General features: G+C 36.5%; 1 protein-coding gene across 31 annotated transcripts in view; it reads left to right on the top strand.

Annotated features, from left to right (window-relative positions):
- SOX5 (SRY-box transcription factor 5) overlaps window positions 1-16133 on the top strand; it is a 947484-nt gene that overhangs the window by 303733 nt on the left and 627618 nt on the right. For all 31 annotated transcript variants that reach the window (XM_070620840.1, XM_070620831.1, XM_070620821.1 and 28 more), the window contains one exon: window positions 9858-9924. The gene's annotated coding sequence lies outside the window, so the exon portion shown is untranslated. The remainder of the gene's footprint in view (window positions 1-9857; window positions 9925-16133) is intronic.

The raw sequence follows: 16133 nt of genomic DNA, 5'->3' as shown, positions 1-16133 counted from the left end.
TGACATGCTTTTGAAGTTAACCCTTTTGGAGGGAAGAAAGTAGAAGCTATTAAAATTGTTGTAAGAAAATGAAATATGGCTATGAGAAGAAAGAAAGAAAAAAAGGTCTGATGGTTGTTGATTTATTCAACTATGGGTTTTGCAATGGCCCAAAGTACTAAAGAAAGTTTTAAACTTATTCCTAGCTTCTGCCCTGGATGATTGCGATTCAGTGTGTTCCTATAGCTCTTTGAAAAAACAAAGATATGAAGATGTGTATCATTAAAAAATTGATTTGTATTGGCCTTACTTTAGGTAATGGGAATTTTTTTTTTTAATTTTTGGCAAACAAAAACCACAAAATGATTTAGGTGATGGGTAAGATATAGCTACACATCCATCCTCTTGATTTTTGATCCTGATGTTGCCATTTACCTGAAGGAAGTAAAGGCAGAAGGATCATGTGTGTGTACTCATGAGGTTCACTTTCTTTATCTGTGTAGAATTTGCATGCAATTTAACAAAAATTTAATGGCACCTACTGTGTGTCTAACATTTGAGTAGTTCCTTTTACCCAATGACATTCTAATTAAATAGGCAAAATATCATAGAATTTCACACTGTGCAAGCAGTCTGAGAATTAAATGCACTGAGTAGATACTCAGCTAGAAGGGGATGAGAGTGATGTATAGAGTTAGTGCCCTGTGTATTTCTAAGGAGAATGAAAGGAATTTACTCAGCCTAAATAGCCTCTGTTAGGACAAAGTTTTAGCTATGAGATAAGTCAATGATCACAATATTAAAGAAAATTGTGCCATTCCACATCCCAGTGCTTTTCATCATGCAGTGACATAGTGGAAAAAATAATGAAGTGGAAACGTCAGTTCCTCATATCAAAAGCTATGAAATATAAGTGCTCCCAGCCAAAGAAGGCAAGATCTGGATTTTTTTTTTAAAAATGTGGATATATAGAATAAATATGCAACCCTCCTGATAATGTTGGCTGATGAAATGAAATTCACCAACTGTAATTCTGGCACTGAGAGACACACATAGTGCCTGCATACGCGCACACACACACACACACGCACACACATGCACACACACACACAGACCCTCAGCATATCCTTAATCATTTGCTATCTTATTTACATTTCATTTGCTAGAGTAAATTCTATCATTTGAACTTTTAAAAAATATATTTCAATATTACTTAGGGGAAAATAGGAAATAATGTGATTGGCTTTCAAATAGCTTATAACTGTTCAAATACTCTCAAGATAAATTATATTAAAAAACAAAAAAGAAACCCTGTTTCAGCTTCCAAAACATTCTAAATGGAGACTTAGCTCTAAGTAATGAAAATTGCTTTAGTTGTGCAGAGTGGCATTAAAAGCCTTGTCCACTAATTGAGTGAAGCGGTGCTGCTCAAGCAGCCTTGTCCCCTCATTAGATGATTTTGCGGGCACTGTTTGGCATCCTGCGTTGCGGGGCTCAATCTAACAGTACTGCTGGTTCAAATTAATGGTAATTCATTATGACACACTATGTCCTTCCAGGGAAACAACAATGTGAAGCCTGTGGGACATCTGTCTGCCACGGGTACTTCTTGATCACATTCCTTCCCACTTTAGTTCAAGCAACCACTTTTGCGTGAACCTTCTAACTTTTTTAGCTTACTGGTCATTGGAGATGCAACTTGACTGAAGAATTGCATCCATTTCTTTTCCACTCATGTTATTGAGAGAAAGAGGGTGTCTAGCAATCCCAAGTCAGTCTGGAAAATGATGCCATGTTCTAAAGGAAGCAAACTGCATTCATGTGTATGTATGTGTGCCAGGACTTCTTTTGGAATGCAAATACCTCACCTGATCTACTCTTAGGGAATAATAATAGAAAATATTGAAAAAGAATGTTCAGATGTGTGATATACATCCAAAGAGAATGAAAGTTTTCTGACTATATGAGTTTGACTATTCGACACATTAGGGGGTAAACTTCATGTTTCTATGATGAGCGTTGCTGTTCAGAATTGTGCTTTTCTACTCCTATGAGCAGGCAGACTGTTATCACTGGGGAAAAGGTTTCAGCAGTGATGCAATTGGATACTTCCTCCTCCTAGCAACTCTAAATTGTGTGTTTGTATCAATCAGTTCATTGTGTCGACTTGGATAATTTGTTCTGTCCATGGAAGAATGACTCAACTTTACTCATAAAGGGTGTCTAAATAATGTCTGGATGCAGATTTTCCACTGAAATCCTTAAATCATGCCGGCATGCCCATGAGTATAGAAAAGGTTGCGTATATTGACCAGTTGACTCCACAGTGTTGGAAGTGGTTGTGCTTAGTCAGTACGAGCTACAGGACAGTGGTAGCACCCACTGTGTTCCCAAGGCTGAGCCTAATCTCACTGTAGGACATCTACTCTGAGCAATCTGGGCCTGGTGGGATTTTAACAGCATTAAAAGCCTGCCTACCCACACCCAATTTATTGTCTGAAATTCCACAGTTAGATTCATTCCTTTGGGTTCTATTAAAAAAACTTTTTGTGACATAATCCAATTGCTTAGAATAGCTAATAGATTACGTTTAGTTATCAGTAATCATTTATTCATTTATCTAATGTTGATTTCTGTTAACCGTATCCCTTCATGAAATGTACTTTAACAAATTCTATCACTTCTGACTAGTGCCAATTGCCTCATTTCTCAAAATTATTGGATAAAATATGGATGTATCAGTTTTTACATAGTAGTTCTGAACATGTCTCAACTGAATGCCTTTTTTCTTCACCAAATCTGTCCCATTCACATTTAGTCTTCACAATGTCAGGGACTAGCAACTCCGTCCTTCTATTTTTCTCACTTCAAACACCTGGGAGTCCTCCTTGACTCCTAGCTTTCACTCACACCTACATCCAATCCACTGGCAAATCCTATCTGCTAAAAATACATATTCTGAATTCATCACTGCCATTCCGGCTCAAGATAGCGTAAACTATTGCCTGGAATATTGGAATGGACTCTACTTTCATACTTTTCAGTCTATTCTTAACATACCTCTGGAAATAAATGGGGGCATTTTTGGTTATCAAAAGGCTTGGGGATTTCTCCTGGCATTTGGTGGGCATAGTTTATGGATGCTAGATAGCCTGCCATGTGCTTGTTGGTCGGGACAAAAAGGAGTTGCCCAATAGCAACTCCATTAAGAAATACTGAGCCCACTAAAAACCTAAGTCACAGCATATCCCACTTCTGCTCAAACTCCTCCAATGGCTCCTGATTTTTCTGAGAACAAAAGCCAGTATTCTTATAGTATCCTACAAGGCCTTACGTAATTGTCCTTGTTCCTCCCTCACTTATCTGATCCCACTTCCTATTACTCTCTCCACTCACTGCCTACAGGCACTCTGAAAATAGTCATGCCACCATGCTATTCCCTCTGCCTGAGAAATTTTTTCCCCAATATATACATGTCTCACTCCCTCACCTCACTTGAATGTCCTCTTTCTCAGTTACCCTTCTTAAAATTGCAGGTTCTTCTCTCAGACTCTTATCTACATGCTGTTTGTCTCCAAAATATTTATCACCATCTAACACATGATGTTATATTCTTGTCTTTCTTCACTCACCAGACTGTAAGCTGCGTGAGAGATTTTTATCTGTTTTGTTCCCTGTTATTGGTGAGAACAATCTCTGGCATATAATAGATCCTGAATGAGCAGTTTTTGAATGAATGAATTTAAACACATAACAACCTTAGGCTTTATGTTGCATTAAAGAAATGGAGATTTAAAAGCTGAGTGGCTAGTAGATTTGTCACACATAGCTAGTAAAGAGAAGAATTTGTGCATGTTCTCATGAATACATTTTTTCATTCATCCACCAGGTATTTATTAAACTCCAGTTTCAATCGGGTACTGTTACCGTTCTAGATGCTAGAGGTAGAGCAATGAACAAAATAGGCAAGGTCATAAACTAGTCTTAGAGATGGTAACACTACGCAGGAAATAAAAAGAAGAAGGGGTAGTGACAGGTGGCAGGGGAGGCCTCCAATTCTTGTCTTTTTCCCACTGTAATCTGACTATCTCATTTCCATATTAGTAACAATTACTTTATTTGATATGTTAGGAAACAGTTGAAGAGAAAACAGGAAATTGATACATAGGTATATTTGGAAGAGGTCTGTGTGGTATATTGGAGAGAAAATGGATTTTGAAGTCAGGCAATCTTGGGTTCAAGTCCCAGCCCTGCCACTTGCTGACCATGTGACCGTGGGCAGCTAAGTTCAAATTGGTATCCTCCTTTGTTGAGTAAGAATGCACACTTCACAGGGTGGTTTTGAAGTAAAGAGCTGCTGTAGATAAGTTGTCTAACACTTAATAAAATAAGTCAATAAATGTTTTTTTGAAAAAGGACTTTTGGCTCCTACACAGGAAATGGACCTGGATGGGGTGCCCCAGTGGGTGTCTGTGTGCTGGGGAGGAAGACCTGGTTATTATGAGGGCACTAGGTGCCAACTCAGAACCTTTGCAAAACCCTTTTTTCCACTCACTTAAATAGCAATATGCAATTTGTATGACAGTTTTGTTATTCTACTTAATAACCTTTTTATTATTATGAAAGCTATATAATTTATTGGAAAAATACTTAGAAAATAGAGATTAGCAAAAGAAGAAAGTAAGAAATATTATGAAAGCTATATAATTTATTGGAAAAATATTTAGAAAATAGAGATTAGCAAAAGAAGAAAGTAAGAAATTCTTAATTCTAAACATCGTAATATTTTGGCATTTATCCTTCGAGTCATTTTTGTATCAAGTGTATGTGTATTTCTTGGTTATATAAACTAAAATCCTTTCGTTATTAACCAAAATTAGTATTTTAGACCACTTGGACTCCTTCCTTTTTTATATTATCAAGAATGTTTAGATGAATATATTTGTGCCTAAACTTTGTTTTCAGAATTATTTCCTCAGGATATATTCTCAGAAATGAAACTACACATGATCACATGTAAGGTTGCTGGTATACATGATTGAAATATTTTTTCAAAAGATTTGAAGTACTTTCAACTTTGACTAGCCAGATATGAAAAGCCTCATTTTATCATACCTTTCCAGTATATGGTATTATAATAAAAACTTGTGCTAATATGACATAACCCATAATTGGATACTTCCACGTGTATACTAACCTACCACATGTAGGTCTCATGGAATGAGAGGTTGCCCAATATCCCTTGGAGAGTTAGGAAAGACTTCACTGAGAAGGTGTAATAATTGTGTTGACTCTTAAGGGAAGAGTAGGCAGACAAGAATGGCAGAACATGCTCAACTTGTCTCATGTGGAGGTTTTGAGACTGGAGCAATGAGAACAGCTAAAGAAGTATCACTATAGTCAAGGTAAGAGCAGAAAAAGAGAATAGAGGAGGGCAATAGCTATGGCAATGGAGAGAAAGGGACAGATTTAAGAGATGGGATGGGCACTATTCAATGACCAATTAGATATGGAGGAAGAGGGAAAGGAGTTTCCCTCCAGGCTTAGCCTAAGGACTTTTTATTTGAAGAGTTCTGTATTTCTATAAATCACCCATTTTTTTTTAACATCATCTGAGTTCAGTTAAATTAGAAAACCTGAATTACAGCAAACAAAGGTTGTCCTTATTTACATAGTAGATATAGGTAGGCAACTATTGTTTTGTCTTCCAGCATTCTTTACCACTCCTCTTCTTCTAGAGAGAGCTTCCCCCTTCACCCCCTACACACATACACATCCTTTCCTTTGGGAGAACTGCTTCTTCATTCTCTGCCCACTACAAAGGCACATGATATAGTCCTGGCGAGTCATAGAACTTCACTCTGCTGGCCATTGTGAGTGATATAAAGAAAGAGCCCTAGTTTTCTCAATATGCATACAAAAATCTTCCCTTATGACATTTCACCTTCCCGTTGAATGGTAATTTACATTTAATTAAAATGCCTGTACATATTCTTGCTATGGTATGAAATTGTAATGAAAGTGATAAGGTGATCTAATATTGATTAACTACAGTTTGCCAGGCACTCTTGCACTTGACATGCATTAACTCATTTAATTCTGCTAAGGCAGAATTAAGGCATGCATTATTATAATTCCCATTTAACAGATGAGGAAAAGGAAGAACCAACACATTAAGTAACTTTTCAGTGGTCACACATAAATGCTAGAGCTGGGATAGACAAAAATTAACAAATTCTCAATAGAGGAAATCTGGCATTTTTACTCCTCCTCGTAAGGAACAGTACCAGCAAGTAAACATCTCTTCCATAAGGTTACACTTTACTTACAGTTACTCACAATTTCCTGGGAGCAAACTAAGATTATCGATCTTCTATTTTTTAATTTGATAATTATTTAATTAGCTTAGTAATCAACTGTGTTAATGCCTTATCTGTTTGGTGCTGATGATACTATGTTATGTATATCTGTTATGGATCATCTCACTTCATATTTTATCACTGGAAAGTTCTACTGTGCATGTATATAGGGGTGGAATTTCTGGTTTGCCAGATATTTAGGAATTGCCAAACTATTTTCCAAAGCACCTACAGCATTTCACATCTCACCAGCAATGTATGAGCTGAGCGTTCTAATTTCTCTACACCCTCACCAATACTTGTTATTATCTATCCTTTTTTAGAATAGCCATCTTAGTAGATGTGAAGGGGTATATCATTATGGTTTTGATTTGCATTTCCCAAATGTTGTTGAGCATCTTTCATGTGCTAATTGGCCATTTATATATCTTCTCTGGTGAAAGAATTCAGATTCTTTGCCTGTTTTTTAATTACTTTGTTTGGGTTTTTATTGTAGAGTTATAAGAGTTCTTTATATATTCTGGATACAAATCCCTTATCAGATGTATGATTTGTAAATATTTTCTTCCATTTTATAGGTTTTCTTTTCATTTTCTTCATGGTATACTTTGAAGCACAAGGTTTTGTATTTTGGTGTAGTCCAATTTATTTTTTTCTTTTGTCATTTGTCTTATCTAGTGGTGTTTTATCTGAGAAAATATTGCCAAACTCAAGGTTATGAATATTTATACTTTCTTCTAAGAGTTTTATAGTTCTAGCTCTTACACTTAGGTATGTGATCCATTCTGAGTTAATATTTTGTATGATATTGAGGTAGGGATCTAATTCCATCCTTTTGCATGTGGATATTTGATTGTACCAGAACCATTTTTTGAAAAGACTATTGTGTTCCAATTCTAATTCTCTGACATTGATTGTGTGTCCTACCATTCAAGTCAATCTGACAACTATCTGGAGTTGGCATCAGATCTCACAAGTTAAATGATAAGGTCCCCAACAATACTGCCCTTCCTTCAAAATCCAGCTTCAAGTGTGGTCTCCAGGCTATGGACACTTCTGCCTGGCTTAATTGGCTATAAGTTTGTGAGTTCTCACAACACTCCTTCAGGTTCAGTAGTTCACTAGGACAACTCACAGGACTCATGAAAGTGCTATATTTATGATTCAAGGATTCAAATGAACAGCTGGATGAAGGAGTACATAGGACAAGTCTGGAAGGGTCTTAAGTGCAGGAATTTCCGTCTTTGTGGATCAGGGTGTGCCACCCTTCTGGTACATCAATATGTTCACCAACCAGGAAGCTCTCTGAGCCTTGTTGTTTAGAGTTTTTATTGAGGTTTTGTTACATAGGCATGATTGAGTAAATCATTGACCACGTGATTGAACATAGTCTCTAGCTCCTTCTCTCTCCCCAAAGGTCAGGGACCAGTGGGAGGGGGAGGCTTCTGAAAGTTCCAGCCCTCGAATCACCTAGTTGCTTTTTTCTGACAACCTTTCCCAACCTGATGCTCTCTAGGAGGCTCTGTCATGAGTCACCTCATATCATAACAAAGGCACACTTATCACTCAGGTAATTCCAAGGGTTTTTTGAAGCTCTGTGCCAGGAACCAGGGACAAAGACTAGATCTATTTATTTATTTATTTACTTTTGGTGAGGAAGATTGGCCCTGAGCTAACCTCTATGCCAGTCTTCCTCTGTTTTGTATATGGGACGCCACCACAGCATGGCTTGTTGAGCAGTATGTAGGTCCTCACCTGGGATCTGAACCTCTGAACCCCATGCCGCCAAAGTGGAGCTCACAAATAACCACCACTCCTTGGGGCCGGCCCCTATTTATTTTTTGTCATACCACAACTTTTCTTTCCCCTATTGAATTGTCTTGTCAAGTGTGTGTAGGTTTTTTGTAGACACTCTTTATTAGGTTGAGGAAGTTCTTTTGTATTGCTAGTTTGTTGAGTGTTTTTGTCGTGAAAGGGTGTTGGATTTTGTCACCTGTTTTTCAGCATTTGTTGAGATGACTGTATGCTTTTGTCTTTTATTTTATTAGTATGATATATTATGTTCTTTGATATTTAGATGTTAAACCATCTTTGCATTCCTAGGATAAATCCCACTTGATCTTGTTGTATAATTTCTTTTACTATTTTGTATAGTTTAAAAAAATTTAGGTACTCCAGAAATCACCCAAAATTATTGAGGCTTTTAAAAATTAAAAGTGTAATATAAACTACTAATCAAAAGTTATAAAAGTACCCTGGTCCTCGATCACTTCTAAATCTCTGGCCCTAGTATGTTAGACCAATATCCCAAAAGTGGAATTCTATTATCCAGAAAGTATCATTTTGAAGTCTTATTTAAAATACTGACCACATAATCTGGCTGATAATACAGATAATTCTATCACTCGAGAGCAGAAAATCTATACAGTTTATATTTACACAATTTTAATAAGCATGTTGCGAGATCACAAAAATCATTAATAAGTGTTTAAACATCTTGAAACCATAGAACTTAATCATTTTGGGAACAAAAGCTTAAAAAGTTGAGAATAGCTGATGCACTTCCCCTTATAAAAATTATTCTACATCCATAAATAAATAATGCAATCATGATAAAATATTTGTATATATTGAAAATTTTTTGGGTGTTTGGATTCATGACTAGCCTGTAAAACCATTTTACAGATCAGGAAAAGAAGCCTTCAAGAGTGCAGATAAATTTCCAAAGACGTATAGTTCTTCTATGAGGGGACCAATGGTTAAACCCTGGTCTTTATATCACTGGAGTCTGGCTCTGATAAAGTGACTGAGTATAAATACAGTGTTTCAGTTTTTATTTTGCTGGTTTTGTTGTTTTTAACCTAGAAATTATCCAGTGAATTTATAAACCTTCTATTCTTATACAACTTATTATCCTACTACAACCTAGTACTTTGCTTTGATACTTGCTAGTCTGTACTTAATACATTGTTGTGCCCAATAGCATGTTTTCCATAGAGTACTGTAGCTGTAAGTAATGTTGCATTATAAGTATAGTTTAAGTTAACCATTATGGACTATAAAGATGGTTAAAATTGTTTCTCTCAATAAAACTAGGCCCAGGTGACCATAGGCTACATACATACACATGCTTACATGACTGAATTAATAATATAAAGATCGTTTAAAATGATTCAATTGATGCAGCTCCAAAATAACTGACTCACATTTTTACATCTCAACTGTCATTATTATATCTTGACTATCATTTATAAAAGTTTGTCTTTCAATTGTTCATTCATTATTCATTCATCAACCATTAGCTGGCACAGTCCTATGAGTCTGACATTGTTGTGTGGCTATGAATCTTGTCTAGAAAATATTTATTACAATGAAATTACTTAATATTCCCTCCATAGTTTCATAGTAGGAATTTTGGAACTTTAACTCTCTTTATCAAGTTTAATTTTTTTCACCTGAGTATTTTGGAAATACTTTGACTTCTTATTAATACTCTTCTTTCCTTTTTTTTTTTTTCAGCATTGCAAGAAATAGATAATATCAAGGACTTCAGGAGTGGGAGAGAGTGGACTGGGAGACTCAGCAGGTCAGGACACTTACATTATCTTTGCTGATCATTCTTTTGCCATCAATTCTAGAGTTCTCAAAATCTCTTGCCATGTGTTTATTTCTTGTATGTGCTTACTTGGTATGTTCTCAGTTTTGCAAATCATGACTAACATCTTTATATAAAAAGTCCAACGTTTGGGTATTCTCTTTTTAGGATCTTAATGTGTCAAATCCTAACCACTAGCTCACCAGAGAGCATCTCTTTTTAGGATTTGAAGGTGAAAAAACAATTTGAAGAAATTTTCAGGAATAGAAGGAAATTTCTTACCTAATAAGATATATAGGTACCCTGATTTCTATTCGTCTTTATGTTGTATAAACTGTTTTGAAATGAAGATTTCTTATAACTTTTCCAGAATCAAAACCTTAAAACATATAAAATGTTATTAATTATGTCATTGTAGTGGGGAACACTTGGGTCGTGAAAGTCAAGTTTTCTTTCATCTCTGTTATAGTCTCTGGGCTCAGGTACGCCTCTAAATGCTCTTGACAATCTTCAGAGTCAATCTGTTTGCTAACGCTAATTTTAACTACTGAATGTTGACTACCACGTGTAAGACAATTTCTGTGTAAATAGGAAGATTTCAACAGTCAAAGGGTCTACTATGAGCATTTGTAAGCCATTGTGGAAGGTGTAGTGTTAGTCACACTCCTTGGTAAACTGGAGCCATGCTGGCCTTTGGAGGCCCTATTGCCCTGAGTGTCACCATGAGTGACTGATGGCTTTGTATTCATCTCCTGCCTAAGAGAATTCTCCCAGTTGTCATAAATAGTGATGACAACTTTCACTACTATTGCTTGGTTATTTATGGAAGCTTGAGGATCCTCTCCCTCTCTGTTACTCCTCCAGTGTTACCATTTCTGTAACTCTCCTGGAGTTTGAGTTAGCTACTCCAGGTCTCCTACGGAGCAACTACCAGTGGGTTTTTCAGTTTTCATCGCACAGAGAGATAAGTGCCTTTGTCCTTCAGTCTGATGACATCTCTTGAAGTCAAATAGCTTATTCAGAAAGGAGTTAAGCTTAAAGGTCTTCTGCCAGGATGCTTCAGGGGTTTAGTTATTTCTTAGCATTAGCATTAGGGCCTAGACAGATTATTATTGTTATGTGTCTTGAGAGAACACTACCCTCCGGCTTAAAGGAAAGATAATTTCAAGTGTGTCTTGATGCAATGCATATACTCAAATCTCTGCTCTTGGCTAAATTAGGTGAGTGTCCTATAAAAAGCTGTATTTATAATGATATGCCCAAGTAATTGAGTTTGTAAGTATGTCTGCACTGATTCTTGCAGGGTTGAGAAGCACTTTGGCGTCAATCTTTCATGAAGAGTTTTCTTGTAGTAAGCATCCCCAAATTTTCAGTTTACAAATATCATTGAACTAAGCATTAAAAAGAAATAAATTGAAGCCAAAAGTGGTGGGTTTTCTTGGCAACCAGCCATTATGTAAATATTGACCTTAAACTGAATACAGTTGTTGTTTGAGTTTTGCATGTTTGGAAGCAAAAACCAAGAAGAAAGAGACAAACATCTCATAGATCCCTATCGTCTTGAGAGATAGAAAAAGCCCTCAATCCAGTCCACCAATTTTACAAACCGAAATGGCCTCCCAGTATTACATGAAATACTAGTAACAGAGGTAAATCTTGACATGATGCAGGCCTACTGCATTATGCTGCCTTGAAAGTTATGGAATACAAACAATTCTGTGCATAGCATTGTGTACAGATGTAAAAAATGGCATCATCATTTGCCATCTTCACCAATTTATAATTTGATAAAGATTATAATTGATACTATTTCACTTTACATTGTACTGATATTTGAAGAAATTAAGAACTTTAAGATTTTTCTTTTTGCTGTTGTTTCTCTGGAGAAGTTCCCTATTCAGCTGGATGAAATGAAAAGAGGGTCATTCGTTCATTCATTTGTTCATTCATGCAACAGAAGTTCCTACCCTCCTGGAGCTTTCATTCTAGTGATGGAAGACATCAAGTGAAGATTTTAATATATATGTTAATGGGATAAGTACTAAGAATAAAATAAAGCAGAGTAAGTGAAGAATGATGGAAAACTTTCTGATACTGTGTCTAGGGAAGGACTTTCTGATAAGGAGAGAATGGAGCATAGACCTGAATGGAGTGAGAGAAGGAACCCTTTAGATATATAGATGAAGAGAGTTCTAGTCAGTGGGAAGGACAAGTATAAGGAGTGTGCTTGCTGTGTTGAAGGAGTGTCACGAAGGGCAGTGTGGCAGGAAGAGATTAAGGAGTGGAGAGGAAGAGAAGAAGATGGGGAGGGTGATGTGGTGTCTATCATATAAAGCCTGGTAGACCGAAGCAGGACCTTGACTGTTGTCCTGAGTGAGATGGGAATCATTAAAGAGATTTTAGCCAATAAGGGCATCATATGGTTCACATATTTTAAGGATCGCCTGAACTTATAGGTTGTGCAAAGCATTTTTAAAATTTCTCTTTATCCGCAGAATATAAGTTATGAATGAAAATAGACTTAAATTAACAATGATCAGGGCAACATTATCTACTCAGTGTATTGACTAATGATTGTGTTCAAGAAGCTGATGTTAAATAGCACAGCTATTTTCTTTTCCATGTCCTTAATTTGCAGAATTCTTTTGAATTTGAATCGTGTTCTTTGGCTTTGTATAACAACTTATTGTTTTATAATAGGGACATTAATGACAATGACATGTATAATTTTCAAAAATTGTGTGTGTCCGTTTAGTTGCTTTGCATAGCTGAATTTCCCTTTTGTTTGTCATTTATAGTTTCACCCGAAACTACATAGCCTTGTAGAAGTCCACAAACAAATTGTGAATTTTATCTTCTATTTGCGAGGGAAGTTGTTTGAAAATTGTTATGGTTTTATTATAATTATCACATGATCCATATGACTATTTGTTAGGAGGAAATGTGGAGTAGTTAAAAAAACCAATTTAATAGGAATTAGAGGGCGTGAATTCTGGAATGAGTTGGATGACTTGGGGTCTTTAAGCTGTATTTACCTGTCAAATGACCAACACTGCTTCTCCCATAAGGAGAAGCACACTGGTGGTGTTATCTCTGCAATTTTTTTACATGTGTTAAGCCAGTGTGCATATAGTAGGTGGTATGTAGTATGTAGTATAGTAGGTGGTAAATAATTATTGGTTGAATAAGAGCCACCTACATTAGAAGTGACCATTTTTAATATAAATGAGAAAATGAGGGATATTATTTCATGTAAATAACAGAGGAAAATGTCCCTATTTATTTTCAGAAAAGTTACCAGGTTAGAGAAGCTATTATTGATACCTGAAAGGAAAGGTTCTTTCTAAAATTATCATGTGAAAGAATCAAAGGGACTGTTGACAAAGGAATTTTGGAAGTCGAGATGCCTTCTATTAGCAGTCATGTGGCAACAGTTTCCAATTGCCTAATAACTGTTTACTAAAAATTTTTAAGACTTTTAAATCAAGACATTAAAAAACTATTTTAAAACTCTAACTAGGTATCTAAGCCAGATTTCCACTTTTTGGCTATTGGAATATTCATGCAACAAATATATGTTTATTCTTTTGTAAGCAAATATATAAAAAATATGTGTTTATGAATATTTAATATGATTTTCCTGAAAATGCTTCTTTATTCTAAATTCTTTTCTTTTTAGTCTTAAGAATAAGAATCAGTTTTATGACTAAATGGAAAAATAAGGAAGTTATTCTTTGACATTATTTTTGAAGGATAGAGCACGCCTACCTCAACTTCTCATACACATTTAAAATTGTTCTTGAATCTGGGGTGACTCACATCCTTTTCCGCCACAGATGGTGGAGGAGAATTCTCCTTCACCTGGAGAGGCCAGTCCTTCCACCCATGCTTAAACCTCACTGCCTCTGGAAGTTCTAGAAACTTTGATTCTTCACTCCAGCATCTTCAGTTTCTTTCCTGGAACCTTTAATGTTTAAACATGCTCGAGTTTCCCCATCTTAAAATAAATAAATAAATAAAAACTTTCCTTTGATCCTGCCTCCAGCTACCACTCCCTATATATACATATTTCCCGAAGGTCTTAACTTACTGTCTCCACCATCTTTCTTCCTTCTCACTCCTCAATTCTCTCCCACTTCTATCATGCCAAGTCTTGCTAAGGTCGTCAGTTACCTCCATCACACTAAACCTTAATGGTATTTTTTAGACATTATCTTATTTGGCCCTTGAGTTCATTCAACTGCATGGTTGACTCCCCATCCACCACCCCACTCTTTCTTTTTGAAAGGCTTTCCTCCCTTTTCTTTTTTGCTGGCAGTGAATCTGTCTTATTCTCTACTATAGCCCTGAGATACCTTTCTAAGTGCTTTGCTCTTAGAATAAATTTGATTTTTAGATCCAAACCCAAATATTAGAATGTGAGATACAATGTCGTAAAGGCTACATTAGAGCTACAAGGTGGCGTTCTATAAGGGTTCATAGAAAACAGAAAGAAAGTTTCTCTTTTTAAACAAGACATGCATGTGATTTTCCTAGCAGAGCTGTTGGAGGCTGGGAGGACTGATGAGTATGTATATAAGGTCCTGGTGTCTTAAGTGTCTCTTTGGACTTGGGTAAGTTTTGATGCAGCACAAGGTAGACAAAAGGGAAATAATGAGTGTAAAGTCTTGTTGGGCTCTTTACAACATCAAAAGACTTTACAATTCGAAGTCTGTAAAGAGGACTTTGAATCTTATGCTAGTGATTTGACTTAATTTTTTTTTTTCCTTTTTCTCCCCAAAGCCCCCCAGTACATAGTTGTATATTCTTCGTTGTGGGTCCTTCTAGTTGTGGCATGTGGGACTCTGCCTCAGCGTGGTTTGATGAGCAGTGTCATGTCCGCGCCCAGGATTCGAACCAACGAAACACTGGGCCGCCTGCAGCGGAGCGCGAGAACTTAACCACTGGGCCACGAGGCCAGCCCCCAACTTAATCTTTTTGTTTGTTTAAGGAACATGGGTGGTGATTGGGTCTGTGCCTTGGATTAATTAATTAATATGGTGGTAGTATGAGGGTGATTGAAAGGGGAGAGGCTACAAGGGAAAGATAGAACACCAATGCAATCATCAAGCAGGAGATCAAGAAAATCGGACCAATGTGGTAACACCTGGGGACAGATGGGGTAGAAGCAGGAATTCAAAGAAGGAATCAATAGGGCTTGACTTCCTAGAGCCATAGGGATGAATTTCAACCTTGAGTAACTGAAATAAAGGCCACAAAACTCATGGATATAGGAAATCAGAAAAAAAAATAGTTGTTTGTTTTGATTTATTTACTTATGATTTTTATTGGTGGGGAACATGAATTGTTTTCAGAGTCTTTGCATCTGAGATGCCAGTGTTGATGTGTTGAAGAAGTATTCCATGCAGAGATTGTGCAACCTAGCAGGAGAGTTGAGGATGAAGCTGTCTGAACTTAAACTTGATAGCAAAAGTTGCCTCTTTGGTGCAAGCAGAGCAATCCAGGCTGAGGGAATACCCTGAAAGACCAAGAGTCTAAATGCCACGTGGGATTTTGAAGGAGACCAAATAGAATAGTCAAAATAAAAGAAATTCTGAAGTCTGAATTATGGTTCTGCTGCTTGAAAAGCTGTGTGGTCTTGAAGCAGACTTTGGTTTATTTATTCACTTGTTTATTTTTAATCTCTGTGCAGGTCCTGCCTGAGTGGTCTGCAAATAGTAAACACTAAATGCAGGCTTTCTTGGCTTGCTAGAATATAATCGTTTTTGGATTTTGGAATTTTTTTTCAAGTATTGAAAATCATTTAGGTGTTCGTTCATTTGTTCTTTCATTTCATACATTTATTCATTTATTCATATATTCTTACTAAGTCTTAACCTGTGTCAGGCACTCTTTCAGTTATGCTGCCTGACTTGGTCTCCATCCCATTTTGGGCTAGAATTTTCATTGGTTCAACTTGGCATATTATTCTCAGTTAGTTGTAGGAAGAAGACTGATTGATTTAGATCTTGTCCATCTATGGGATCACGCCTTCCACATCTCAGACTAAGTGTCCTCTTCCTCACGTTGGTTGGAGTAGCTATAAAAGGAAATGGTGGAGAGTGTTGCTTTTACTTTTACAGTAACAGTAAATATCTTCATTATGCTGATTCCCTTTAGATGCTTGTAGTAAGATATTTAACTCACGAATGATTTAAATC

Source organism: Equus przewalskii, chromosome 5 (genome assembly GCF_037783145.1).
Source record: "Equus przewalskii isolate Varuska chromosome 5, EquPr2, whole genome shotgun sequence".
Taxonomy (NCBI): Eukaryota; Metazoa; Chordata; class Mammalia; order Perissodactyla; family Equidae; genus Equus; species Equus przewalskii.
This window is presented reverse-complemented; position numbering and strand designations above follow the sequence as displayed.